Source organism: Mytilus edulis, chromosome 10 (assembly GCF_963676685.1).
Source record: "Mytilus edulis chromosome 10, xbMytEdul2.2, whole genome shotgun sequence".
NCBI classification, from domain to species: domain Eukaryota; kingdom Metazoa; phylum Mollusca; class Bivalvia; order Mytilida; family Mytilidae; genus Mytilus; species Mytilus edulis.
This window is the reverse complement of record NC_092353.1, coordinates 42,062,588-42,077,761: the sequence shown is the minus strand read 5'-3', so window position 1 is coordinate 42,077,761 and position 15,174 is coordinate 42,062,588. Positions and strand designations below refer to the sequence as shown.

Here is a 15,174-nt window from a genome sequence, read left to right as displayed (position 1 = left end):
ATCTTAATAAGAAATAAAATGTGATGAATTAGATGTAATATTCAATATGGTTATAACGTTGGATTTGTAAGAAATGACATAATAGAGACAATCTCTTTTATTGCCAAACATAGGATTTTGAAAACTGACAGGACGTTATCGAAGATTTGATTTGTAAAAAGTCATATCACAAAAAGTCCCTTTCAGATTGCTAAATCAGAAGCTCCAACAAATCAAAAGATTGGACAACAACCGTTATATTCATGACTTGGTACAGGCTCTTTTGTTACGATGACAACAGTGGATTGAACCTGCTTTTATTTATAGTATCTTAACCTCTCATTTGTTTGACAGTCGCTTAAAATTCCATTGTATTGACAACGATGAATGAACCAAACACACAGACATTATTGGTGAAAATGTAAAAAAAAGGGACACATCAGTCAATATTGTGTTATAACCTTAATCACTATAAAAACATCCAATATTTAGCAAAGAAGTACAAAAATGAATATAGAAAAAGCACATTAGCAAAAATAAAATAAGAATACAAACATTTACCATAACACAATACATTTCTTATTCTTCAACGCATTTGAACTCATATTTTAAGTTTTCCTCATAATTTAAGTTCCTCATAATATAATTCCTCATAATATAAATTCCTCACAATATACATTCTTCACAAATTCTAAAATTGAAGAAATATTATGGAAAATTAAGTGCACTTGGTCATACCCAGAAATAATTAAATGAAATGAAGAAGTATATTCCGCATACAGAGTTCTATTTTCTTGTCTGTATTCGAGTATACTTTTTAGACACTAATGGATAAAGGGAAGGTATTAAATTGACAAAAACCCGGCCAGAGAGCAAACAGCAGCCTAGGACGACCAAAGGGTCTTCACCAAAGCGAGGCAGGTTACAGTTGACCACTACAAACATATTTGTACTAGATCATCTAAAATGAAGGTCACACTATACACCGAAACAGATAAACGAAACATCTGTGAATCTTCACAATATACGCAAAACTGTTTAGCAGACACATGTGAATACAAACACACAAAACGCAAAACTGTGTAACACATATATGTGAATACTCACAAAACACGCAATTCTGTGTAATTACTAAAGTCATTCCTTTTCAATGTAGTTATCTGATTGTTGTCAAAAGCTCTGCAATATAAAAACAAGAAGATATGCTAGAAACTAATTTAACAAAAATCCCGAATTATCAGGAAAATTCTTAATGGAATGTCCTTAAGAAAACCACAAGGTCATACCCACCAGATTTCAAATGACGAAGATAAAAAGTTTTAAAATATTAATGTCATGTTAAAACGACTCGTCGAATTGTTGCTATTTCTATAAAATATTCTGAATAAAATGTACTAGTATGAATAGATAATTTATGTAACGCATGGACGATAGGTGGGTAAGGTTGTCCTGCGAGAGAACGTTCTGTGCTGGTGATTCGGTCCTGACGGGTGCTGGTGATCATTGAAAAAATGTAAACAAAGACGATGATGATTTTTTACAATTTCTCTAATAAAAGATGTAAGGAAACCGTTGTGATTTTTCAATTTTGTTTCTTATGGGTTCATAGGCAAACCATTAAAAATGTGACCATCTAAACTGTTTCAGTAAGCGTAACACAAAAGTGCTCATTTTCAGAAAATCTAGAACTGAAAAAATAACACAAAAATGCTCATGGAGTCCGCTTTCTATATCCAAATCCAAAAGACAAAATTATTTTGTGAAAAACTAGGCACTATAATGAAATGTTGCAATTTCTCAGTTGTTTTATGTCCTAATACTGTGCTGGTGGGTCTTGATACGGCGCTGGTGATTTTGGATACAAATTGACGATTCTTTACATGATATGTTAACTTAAACAGTTTTAAAAGGTGGTTAAAGTAAAGCGACATTTATAAGTGGGCGTCTTATATTGATATTAAGGTTTGACTGGTTTTTTTCAGTTAAATATGCATTCCACACACCCCTCGCAACTCCATCCAACCAACCTCTCCTCCTTTCCTCATTCATTGGTACAGTGGTATAACACCACAACAATTTATCGCATAAAATAATAACATTAAGACACTTATTATTGAACAACGCATACTTGCAGCTACTGAAAGCTAGTTCAAAGCCACATTTATAACTAATACCGGTAGATAAACCAAGTTTTCTTAGATAAAAATCTCAATCGTACCTGTCCAAAAGTTCATATTTTAATGTTTGATAAAGCAGAACTTTAAAAGTGCAGTGAATTGTGCTCACAACAGTTATTTCATATGTATGAATCAGACATTATATAGTCATTTGGAAGATACCAATTAAGAAGTATTTCACAGTTAGTGATCATGAAGGGGTGGAGATTGCATGGATGTTAACATAGGATAAGAAAAAAATGATAGTGTGTTTTGTTGAAAGACTTTAAAACTTCTTTGCATTAAATTCTAAATAGTTTTTTTTCTTGTCCTAAAGGTTAAATTCTCAAAAAAATTTCAATAACTTTGTTGGAACAAACAGATCAAAGGGGACCTACATTTGTTAACTTCTGTGTCATTTTTGTCTCTGGTGGAGAGTTATTTAATTGGCAATCATAAGCGCATCTTCTTTTGTATATTTAAATCAAATTTTCATGGAGTTTGATTTACTTTTAAGCTCCAACCATGGTGAGCCATGCTTATTGTTGGTATGCTGTTGCACCCATCGCATGTAAATGTTCATATTTCCATCTTTCTTCTGATTTATTTTATCCAATTCATACGTGACAGGATTATTATCCTAGTAACCGGTGTTACCCATGTATACATTGAACATAAGTTAAAAAAAAATCAACAATACTATATTAATGTGTCAGTTTGTTTAAGCAGAACAAAACTAAAAAAACTTCGAAAACAAGAGAGATTTTTTTAAACGTCATGATTATCTGTCGATTTCTAGAGCTATTAACTTCAGATGACCGGGAATTCACACCCTGGTGACCCTGCTGTCTTTCATAATTATATTCATATAAAATTGAGAATGGAAATGGGGAATGTATCAAAGGGACAACAACCCGACCTTAGAACAGACAACAGAAGAAGGTCACCAATAGGTCTATACATATATAAACTGAGACTCTATCGATTTATCGGATAATGCTAGTCTCCTTATACATGTAGTTAGCTACGTTATTTTAACTTAATTTTAATTCAAAATCTCATATACATTTTAATAGACATTGGGCATGTTTGTTGATGAATATTGTCTTTCCTAGATTCACTCTTGAAAAATCAGTTGGTAACATTTAATCAAGTAATTTCAGAGAACATCTTTTTGTTATTACGGACGCCAAGTCGATATATGTAGCTCACGCCGCCCTTCGACACAAGTTAGCTTATAGCGAAACGTGTTGAAACCAATTATTTCAAATTAGTTGTGTTAAGTGTGTAGATTTGTATTGTTACAGCGTATAACAGTGAGGGTATTCCGGTGTATTGATATCGCCTAGATTTTCTTTACGTAACTTTCGTTTTGGGGTTTTTAACCGATCCATAAACATGACGAATACATAGTGATCATCAACATTCCTTATCGCTTGTTATAAATCTATTTCTTTAATGAATACTTATCGACATTTAAGAAGATAAATATTAATAATATTAATTAAAAATGTTATGTTATGTGTATATACATTTTTTTCATAGTGTGTTAATTTACGTTTTTTTATTGAGTTAAGCCTTCCAATGGATGTTTATCGTGTTTTTTTACTATGTTGTGATGTTACATGTATGCTATTGTTTCAGAATAAGGGAGAAAGTTTTGTACCATTAAAACGTTTAATCCCGCTGCAAATGTTTGCACCTGTCCTAAGTCAGGAATCTGATGTACAGTAGATGTCGTTTGTTTATATGTAATTTATACGTGTTTCTCGTTTCTCGTTTTTTTATATAGATTAGACCATTGGTTTTCCCATTTGAATGGTTTTACACTTGTAATTTTGGGGCCCTTTATAAGCCAAGGCTCCATGTTGACGGCCGTGCATTGACCTATAATGGTTTACTTTCATAAATTGTTATTTGGAAGGAGAGTTGTCTCATTGGCACTCACACCACATATTCCGATATCTGTGTAAAAAAATCATTAATATCTATGCACACGCATGCGGACGAATATCTCAAGAACTTTTGCAATCTCAAGGAACGATTACTGCATGAATAATTAAACATTTTTTACGGGAAAGTACGAATGCCTACTCAAATCCATTCTATTAGAAAAATTGAATTATTTCAGTAGTGTCCAATATGCCCTTGTACTGCACTATTATTTATATAGTAGAAAAGAATGATAAACAAATACATGAACATTATATATACAGTCATGTAACTGTAATATGCAAGTATGAATATAACAATAAACCAGAGTAAACTGAGTTCTATCACTACAATACAATAGTCATTACGGTGAGGTTTAATTCCCTGTCATTAATTTATCATCCACGCACGAATTTGTCCCACAATGAAGAAATTATATCTGTTAACAAACCTCACTTTCAGGTATAGAGATGTGATTTTTTTCTAAGACAAATGGTTGTCGGACCATCCACAAGAACATGTGGTCATCCGATGTTCAGTACATCAGTACTTTGATTTTTAACTGTTATGACTTTTTAAAGTTAAATGTAGGTGTATAATTTAGTTTTTTTGCATCTTATATACTTGTATAATTATACTCAATTGGCAGTATGAAGCTACGAGATATTTTATTTTTTTTTAAATTAAAAGCACATTTAACAAAACCGATTCCGAGGTGCAAACAAGTATAAATTCAACTAAACAAAAACGTACACGAAAAGACAAAATATTGAATTTAATTTGCATATCTGACCCTCCCCCCCCCCACATCCGGTAACAACTCTTTTATTTTATTTTGTTGGGGGGTATAAATGGTCAATCATTTTATTGCATTTTACTTCTAATGCGTGTTTGAATTGACTGTTTTGTCCTGAACACACATATTAAATGTAAAAACTGGTATATCTGGCTTTAGATTCGACTATATGACAAGATATATATAAAAAGGCTACATTTTATTGTTATAATACTAAGAATTCACTGTATAAAAAAAATGAAATAAATGCGTGAAGTGAAATACCTCAGTAACGAGTCATTACTGGAGAGAAGGTGTGTTTGGCACACAAAACTTAAAAGCCTCGTGATATTACCGATACTTTAATAAAAAGTTAGTCTGGTATTTTTTCCCGTCCACTCGTTTTTCACTCGTTTTCAATCAAAATTAAGGCATATTCTTATTTTTAGTCAAGAAATATATTTAAATATAGAAAAGTTGGACACATCATTCACTCCACCATGAATTCTTTATCAAAAATGTTTGACAACAGACTTTCTTTTGGAATTATAAAATGCAAAACTTTTTGTATTGTATGTTTTGTTCAGTTCATTAATATATTGATAATCGATAACGGCTTTTTAAATCATTTTAAATGACAGTCAATTAAAAAAGATACGGGTTATTTTGTTCATAATTGGAGTAAACAGATTCACAATAATTGTATGATTATATACAATAAGAAAACAGATAACAGCTTATTAGTCAATCACATTTAAGCATCAATGATCTTGAATATTTGCCATTTTTGACTAAAATATAACGGCACAGAACCAGGACATAGGAGCACAGAACCGTTTTTCTAGTCACCAGCACGGCGTCAGAACAATTTCGTTTAGCGAACTTGCACGACGTTTGAAATAAAATATTGTTGTAATATGCTTTGCATGGTTCTTATGACGTATCAGAGAAAAATTAAGCAACAAATAGTTGTTCTATTGCCGTTCTGATACAATGTAAACAAACCCACAAGCACAGAATCAGGACCCACCAGCATCCGTCAGGACCGAATCACCAGCACAGAACGTTCCCTCGCAGGACAACCTTACCCACCGTGATATTAGGATATTTTAACAATAGTGTCAATTTTATATTAAAAAATATTAAACTGTATAACAGTAGATTCATAAACAAAAGTTTGTATTGAAATCTACAATGTTTTACTTTATTTGACCTTGTTTCGTAAGATTTGTATACATGTAGTTCCGGAAAGCTATCTAATTATTTTAATACATTTATTTATAAGACAAGATTCATCAACCTTGAGCTTCATTCACATTGAATGCAAAACGTGTTGTTATCGTCAAACAAACTAGAAAAGATTTGTTTTGCATACTGAAAACAATTAGTTTTTATTGCAAAGTTAGTACAATGTTGTATAAAACTGCCAAAATCTGAATGGTAAAACATAAAAAAAAAAAAATCTATTTAACATTTGAAGGGCGTTGCATTTGTCAAACAGCTTATTTGTTTCAAACTATAACCCAAGTCAGAATTGATATTTTAATACATTAAACTACACGTAGAACGAAAAGTATACTTATATTTTAACATAACAGTTTGTTTCAGATATACATACATTTCATATAGTTTATTCTCCAAGGTATTCGTTCCAGCGAAGGACATGTTAGATGATATCAAGTTGCCATGTGAACGTCTAAAATAATCAAAATACAATGTAATCATAAATGTCTCATGTTCATACAAAAATATGCATAGAAATTCAGCTGTGCATGATAGATTATCTGAAGCAGGGCATATCAATATCATGAATGAAAAAAATAATCTACACAGATATCTCGGAGAACAAGGTTTTTCTGCTTCTGAAACAAAATCAGCTGATCAAACAATATCTCTAACTGACGTCATTATAAATTGAGTTTTGTACATAAACAACCTTTGAATATATATGTACAGTTCTAACATATCATTAATTTGGACAACATTTCTGTCGTCTTGTCGTTAATGATCCAAATAGCTATAAAATTGCCTTTTAATACCATCATTGTCATGAAAATTGTTTGGACACATATATTGAATATAATTAAGTAAAGTTCAAGATTCATACTAGTTACGTAGGCTCGTCATTGTTTTTGATATCCTGTGGAGTTTGTCGTTGATGGAATATGTGTGTTTATGTTCAGTTAATTGTATGCTATGTCCCATGTCATATCATTTGTTTCTGCGTTTCTTTGTTTTTTAATGTTCTTGTGTGTGTGCGTGTGTGTGCTATATTTCTGTCACGTAGTGATTTAGTAATATTATTTTAACATTGCATGCAATTTTACCAGGTTCAACAGATTTCTTTTTTCTTAAAATGTCCTGTACCAAGTACCGAAACTACATAACGTTGCTTTACTACCAATAGATATAGGAAGATGTGGTGTGAGTGCCAATGAGACAACTCTCCATACAAATAACAATTTAAAAAGTAAACCATTATAGGTTAAAGTACGGCCTTCAACACGGAGCCTTAGCTCACACCGAACAACAAGCTATAAAGGGCCCCAAAATTACTAGTGTAAAACCATTCAAACGGGAAAACCAACGGTCTAATCTATATAAACAAAACGAGAAACGAGAAACACGTATATATTACATAAACAAACGACAACTACTGTACATCAGATTCCTGACTTAGGACAGGTGCAAACATTTGCAGCGGGATTAAACGTTTTAATGGATCCAAACCTTCTCCCTTTTTCTGAAACAATAGCATAACATCACAACAAAGGAAAACATACGATAAAATATCAATTGGCAGACTTAACTCAATCAAAAAACGTATGATTAAACAATGAACGAATAAATTTGATCTGCGATATCTGAATACAAATGCACAGTTAATTAAATATTAGAGACAAACATTCATGACCAAAAAGCTAACAAACAAATTCAAAAACAGGACATGACTGAGAAATATTTAACCAATCAATGTTCACTTTAGAAAAAAACCGGTTTTTTTATAATCTTGAAGTTTATACAAATGTTGTAAGAATAAGTGAAGATATTACAAATAATCAAAGCTGGTGTACAGACAAGATCCGTATAAATAAAAAATGACAAAAAAGCATTATAAACAGTATCAACAGGTCGAATTAAACAATGACCAAATGCGGAAACTACATAAATTTGCTTTACTACCAACAATGACCCAGTACGGAAACTACATAAAGTTGCTTTACTACCAATAATGACCAAAGTCTTGAACAAAAACGAAAACCTGGCACCATATATATATCGTCTCGGTTGATGGACAACATCTAATACAATGAAAACATTCATATATATTTTTGAATGAAACATTCATTGCATTCAAACAATACCTGATTACTCACAGACGAATATCTGCATATGCCATATTTGTAGATGCGGTCTACGACTTTGGAATTTTCAAAATGGCTGCCGCTCACCTGGCAATAGGGGAAGAGTGCCATCCGCTATTGCTTGCAATGGCAAATCTAGTTAAGTCTTTCCACTTTTCTGTGGAAAGACTTATTGTATTTGTTCTGATTATTATTATTATTATTATTATTAGGTCTTTCCACTTTTCTGTGGAAAGCCTATTGTATTTGTTCTGATTATTATTAAGTCTTTCCACTTTTCTGTGGAAAGACTTATTGTATTTCTTCTGATTATTATTATTATTATTATTATTATTAAGTCTTTCCACTTTTCTGTGGAAAGACTTATTGTTTTTGTTCTGATTATTATTATTAAGTCTTTCCACTTTTCTGTGGAAAGACTTATTGTTTTTGTTCTGATTATTAAGTCTTTCCACTTTTCTGTGGAAAGACTTATTGTATTTCTTCTGATTATTATTATTATTATTATTATTATTTTTTTTTTTTTTCCGCCAACTTTTGTTCTTGCGATAAATGTTTGTTTCGCAATATGTCGCTTAGATATTTCTCAGATAGTATCGTATAGTTTATGCGCTTTTAAATTTCACCCTGCTAAGCCGAACCATTTTCTTTGTAAGAGTTATCTCCCTATTCACTGTTTATCATCAGAGCGTATCTCCTCCGTAACAAAAAAAGATAGCGACAAAATTTCTTTTACACATTGTTCGTAACATCCTCAGAAATTTTTGGCGTATTTTGATTGAAGCGATTCGATGAAATTTTATAGGAGTTATCTACCTTTACAAAATAAATTTATCGATATGTTTATTTAACTCATAAACAGTTAACAGTATAACCCTGGAATGTTTTTATTTGAGTTCCCTAGGTCCAAACTTAGAAAATGAGGTCAAGGTCAAAGGTCAAGGTCAAGTTCTCAATTGTGACTTTTGCTTGTTTTTACATTTTATCAGACACTTTGAAAGATACATATTAAAGAACAAGTGCAAAATGTCAGCTTTATTGTAATGAAGATATGCTACATTTAGTCTTATACAATTAAATGGCATCTTATAGGAGTTGTTGCCCCTGAAATGTCTTTATATGAGGTTATTTGATAATAACTTCAAATAAGTTCATTATAAAGACATTTGACCTGATACAAAAGGTTGAGTGACAAATGACCTTGAAAAATGGCTACCGGAAGTGACCTTGAGAAAACCGGAAGTAGTTTTTTTTGCAATTTTTTCACATAAAAGTATTCAGAATCCATATATTTTGTCATAAAGATACATAAACTGATTACTGAAGACTAAAAATGACTTCCAATAAACCGGAAGTTACCAATTATCTCCCATTCTTCATACAAAAGTATATAGAAACTATATATTTTTAGAATCAGCATGAGAGAAGCTATTATATGAGACCGGAAGTGACATTCATTTCACCGGAAGTAGCATATTATCTCCCTTATTTCACTTAAAAATATAATGAAACCATTATTTATCGCATCAGTATGAAGAAACTATCTTCTTATCAAAATATCTTTGGTGTGGAAAGACTTTCAATTGTTCTCTGAACAATTGGTTTTTAATTATTATTATTATTATTTTTTTTTTTTTTCCGCCAACTTTTGTTCTTGCGATAAATGTTTGTTTCGCAATATGTCGCTTAGATATTTCTCATATTGTATCGTATAGTTTATGCGGTTTTAAATTTCACCCTGCTAAGCCGAACCATTTTCTTTGTAAGAGTTATCTCCCTTTTCACTGTTTATCATCAAAGCGTATCTCCTTCGTAACAAAAAAAGATAGCGACAAAATTCTTTTTACAAATTGTTCATTACATCCTCAGTAATTTTTGGCGTATTTGGATCGAAGCGATTCGATGAAATTTTATAGGAGTTATCTACCTTTACAAAATAAATTTGTCGGTATGTTTATTTAACTCATTAACAGATAACCGTATAACCCTGGGATGTTTTTATTTGAGTCCCCTAGGTCCTAACTTAGAAAATGAGGTCAAGGTCAAAGGTCAAGGTCAAGTTCTCAATTGTGACTTTTGCTTGTTTTTGCATTTTCTCACTCACTTTGAGAGATACATATAAAAGAACAAGTGCAAAATGTCTGCTTAATTGTTATGAAGATATGCTACATTTAGTCTTATACAATTAGATAGCATCTTATAGGAGTTGTCGCCCCTGAAATGTCTTGATATGAGGTTATTTGATTATAACTTCAAGTAAGTTCATTATAAAGACATTTGACCTGATACAAAAGGTTAAGTGACAAATGACCTTGAAAAATGGCTACCGGAAGTGACCTTGAGAAAACCGGAAGTAGCTTTTTTTGCAATTTTTTCACATAAAAGTACTCAGAATCCATATATTTTTTCATATAGATACATGAACAAATTACTGAAGACTAAAAATGACTTCCAACAAACCGGAAGTGGCCAATTATCTCCCATTCTACATACAAAAGTATATAGAAACTATATATTTTTGCAATCAGTGTGAAAGAAGCTATCATATGAGACCAGATGTGACATTCATTTCACCGGAAGTAGCATATTATCTCCCTTATATCACTCAAAAAGATAATTAAACCATTATTTATCGCATCAGTATGAAGAAACTACCTTCTTATCCAAATTTCTGTGGTGTGGAAAGACTTTCAATTGTTCTCTGAACAATTGGTTTTTAATTATTATCATTATTATTTTTTTTTTTTTTCCGCCAACTTTTGTTCTTGCGATAAATGTTTGTTTCGCAATATGTCGCTTAGATATTTCTCATATTGTATCGTATAGTTTATGCGCTTTTAAATTTCACCCTGCTAAGCCGAACCATTTTCTTTGTAAGAGTTATCTCCCTTTTCACTGTTTATCATCAAAGCATATCTCCTTCGTAACAAAAAAAGATAGCGACAAAATTCTTTTTACAAATTGTTCGTTACATCCTCAGTAATTTTTGGCGTATTTGGATCGAAGCGATTCGGTGAAATTTTATAGGAGTTATCTACCTTTACAAAATAAATTTGTCGGTATGTTTATTTAACTCATAAACAGTTAACCGTATAACCCTGGAATGTTTTTATTTGAGTCCCCTTGGTCCTTACTTAGAAAATGAGGTCAAGGTCAAAGGTCAAGGTCAAGTTCTCAATTGTGACTTTTGCTTGTTTTTGCATTTTCTCTGACACTTTGAGAGATACATATAAAAGAACAAGTGCAAAATGTCAGCTTTATTGTAGTGAAGATATGCTACATTTAGTCTGATACAATTAAATGGCATCTTATAGGAGTTGATGCCCCTGAAATGTCTTGATATGAGGTTATTTGATAATAACTTCAATTAAGTTCATTATAAAGACATTTGACCTTATACAAAAGGTTAAGTGACAAATGACCTTGAAAAATGGCTACCGGAAGTGACCTTGGGAAAACCGGAAGTAGCTTTTTTTGCAATGTTTTCACATAAAAGTGCTCAGAATCCAGATATTTTGTCATAAAGATACATGAACAGATAACTGAAGACTAAAAATGACTTCCAACAAACCGGAAGTGGCCAATTATCTCCCATTCTACATTCAAAAGTATATAGAAACTATATATTTTTGGAATCAGTGTGAAAGAAGCTATCATATGAGACCGGATGTGACATTCATTTCACCGGAAGTAGCATATTATCTCCCTTATATCACTGAAAAAGATAATTAAACCATTATTTATCGCATCAGTATGAAGAAACTACCTTCTTATCCAAATTTCTTTGGTGTGGAAAGACTTTCAATTGTTCTCTGAACAATTGGTTTTTAATTATTATTATTATTTTTTTTTTCCGCCAAATTTTGTTCTTGCGATAAATGTTTGTTTCGCAATATGTCGCTTAGATATTTTTCATATTGTATCGTATAGTTTATGCGCTTTAAAATTTCACCCTGCTAAGACAAACCATTTTCTTTGTAAGAGTTATCTCCCTATTCACTGTTTATCATCAGAGTGTATCTCCTTCGTAACAAAAAAAGATAGTGACAAAATTCTTTTTACAAATTGTTCGTTACATCCTCAGTAATTTTTGGCGTATTTGGATCGAAGCGATTCGATGAAATTTTATAGGAGTTATCTACCTTTACGGAATAAATTTGTTCGTATGTTTTTTTAACTCATAAACCGTTAACCGTATAACCCTGGAATGTTTTTATTTGAGTCCCCTGGGTCCTTACTTAGAAAATGAGGTCAAGGTCAAAGGTCAAGGTCAAGTTCTCAATAGTGACTTTTGCTTGTTTTTGCATTTTCTCCGACACTTTGAGAGATACATATAAAAGAACAAGTGCAAAATGTCTGCTTTATTGTAATGAAGATAAGCTACATTTAGTCTTATTCAATTAAATGGCATCTTATAGGAGTTGGTGCCCCTGGAATGTCTTGATATGAGGTTATTTGATTATAACTTCAATTAAGTTCATCATAAAGACATTTGACCTTATACAAAAGATTAAGTGACAAATGACCTTGAAAAATGGCTACCGGAAGTGACCTTCAGAAAACCGGAAGTAGCTTTTTTTGCAATTTTTTCGTATAAAAGTACTCAGAATCCATATATTTTGTCATACAGATACATAAAATGATTACTGAAGACTAAATATGACTTCAAACAAACCGGAAGTGACCATTTATCTCCCTTTCTAAATACAAAAGTATATAGAAACTATATATTTTTGGAATCAGTGTGAAAGAAGCTATCATATGAGACCGGTTGTGACATTTATTTCACCGGAAGTAGCATATTATCTCCCTTATATCACTCTAAAAGAGAATTAAACCATCATTTATCGCATCAGTATGAAGAAACTACCTTCTTATCCAAATTTCTTTGGTGTGGAAAGACTTTCAATTGTTCTCTGAACAATTGGTTTTTAATTATTATTATTTTTTTTTTTCCGCCAAATTTTGTTCTTGCGATAAATGTTTGTTTCGCAATATGTCGCTTAGATTTTTTTCATATTGTATCGTATAGTTTATGCGCTTTTAAATTTCACCCTGCTAAGCCGAACCATTTTCTTTGTAAGAGTTATCTCCCTATTCACTGTTTGTCATGTGTGTGCATCTCCTTCGTAACAAAATAAGAAAGCGACAAAATTCTTTTTACAAATTGTTCGTTACATCCTCAGAAATTTTTGGCTAATTTGGATCGAAGCGATTCGATGAAATTTTATAGGAGTTATGTACCTTTACGGAATAAATTTGTCGGTATGTTTATTTAACTCATAAACAATTAATCGTATAACCCTGGAATGCTTTTATTTGAGTCCCTTAGGTCTTAACTTAGAAAATGAGGTCAAGGTCAAAGGTCAAGGTCAAATTCTTAATTGTGAATTTTGCTTGTTTTTGCATTTTCTCACTCACTTTGAGAGATACATAAAAAAGAACAAGTGCAAAATGTCTGCTTAATTGTAATGAAGATATGCTACATTTAGTCTTATACAAATAAATGGCATCTTATAGGAGTTGTTGCCCCTGAAATGTCTTGATATGAGGTTATTTGATTATATCTTCAAGTAAGTTCATTACAAAGACATTTGACCTTATACAAAAGGTTAAGTGACAAATGACCTTGAAAAATGGTTACCGGAAGTGACCTTGAGAAAACCGGAAGTAGCTTTTTTTGCAGATTTTTCACATACAAGTACTCAGAATCCATATATTTTGTCATATAGATACATAAACTGATTACTGAAGAATAAAAATGACTTCCAACAAACCGGAAGTAACCAATTATCTCCCATTCTACATGCAAAAGTACATAGAAACTATATATTTTTGGAATCAGTGTGAAAGAAGCTATCATATGAGACCGGAAGTAGCATATTATCTCCCTTACATCACTCAAAAAGATAATTAAACCATTATTTATATCATCAGTATGAAGAAACTACCTTCTGATCCAAATTTCTTTGTTGTGGAAAGACTTTCAATTGTTCTCTGAACAATTGGTTTTTAATTATTATTTTTATTCTTCCACACATTTTGTCCACGCTAACAATACCTGAATACTCACAGACGGATATCTGCATATGCCATATTCAAACATGAGGCAGACGTTAAACGTGATAATCATCGTCCATTAAACAAATACTACATCGGTGGCCTTATATTAAGGGAAGGAACTAGGTAATCAGAGGTAATTTCGTTTTTAAAACAATACCTGAAATATTTTTTTTTCTCAGAGACAACCTTTATCATATTGATGATAAAAAAAGTTCAGAAAAAAATAATATACAAACAAATAACGTATTATTGTCCTTAATCTATATCTACTTACCTAAACATGGTAACTAATTATGGCAACAGTAATCAAAACTTACACAAAACGGAACTTCGACAAAACACTGGGTTCTCCTAAGAGACACGTTGTTAACATAGTCATCGGGTTTTTTCCTGATCTAAAATATTTCTCAAAATTATAACGTTAATCATTAGTTAAGCAGTGGGGCAGGATTTGCTTATCCTTCCGCAGCATATGAGATCACCCCTAGTTTTTGGTTGGGTTCGTGTTGCTTATTCTGTAGTTTTCTATGTTGTGTCATATGTACTATTGTTTGTTTGTCTTTTTCACTTTTAGCCATGGCGTTGTCAGTTTATTTTCGATTGATGAGTTTGACTGTCCCTCTTTTATCTTTCGTCCCTCTTTTAAATGATATTATGCTAAATGACATAACCAGCATTATATGCAATGTTTTCGTGTTCAACAACTTTAAACACATGTTTCGAAATTCAAGATAGTTCAATTATGATTTGAATACAGAAATCTAAGTTCTGGATCAAAATTGATGTGGAAATATAATACAGTATAATGTTGACTCTATTAACGTAAACAAGAATTATTTCAGTCAAAAACTAATAAACACTACCAAGACGACAAAAGACAAACAACGGTATACAAAATATATGA

The 15,174-nt window shown here is 31.7% G+C and overlaps 1 long non-coding RNA gene across 1 annotated transcript; it reads right to left on the bottom strand.

Moving 5' to 3' along the window:
• Positions 1-1,086: 1,086 nt before the first annotated feature.
• Positions 1,087-14,665, bottom strand: LOC139492435 (uncharacterized). The gene is made up of 3 exons (XR_011656836.1): positions 14,588-14,665; positions 6,461-6,538; positions 1,087-1,158 (listed from the first exon to the last, which is right to left on the bottom strand). It is a non-coding gene; the product is annotated as an uncharacterized lncRNA (long non-coding RNA).
• Positions 14,666-15,174: the final 509 nt, after the last annotated feature.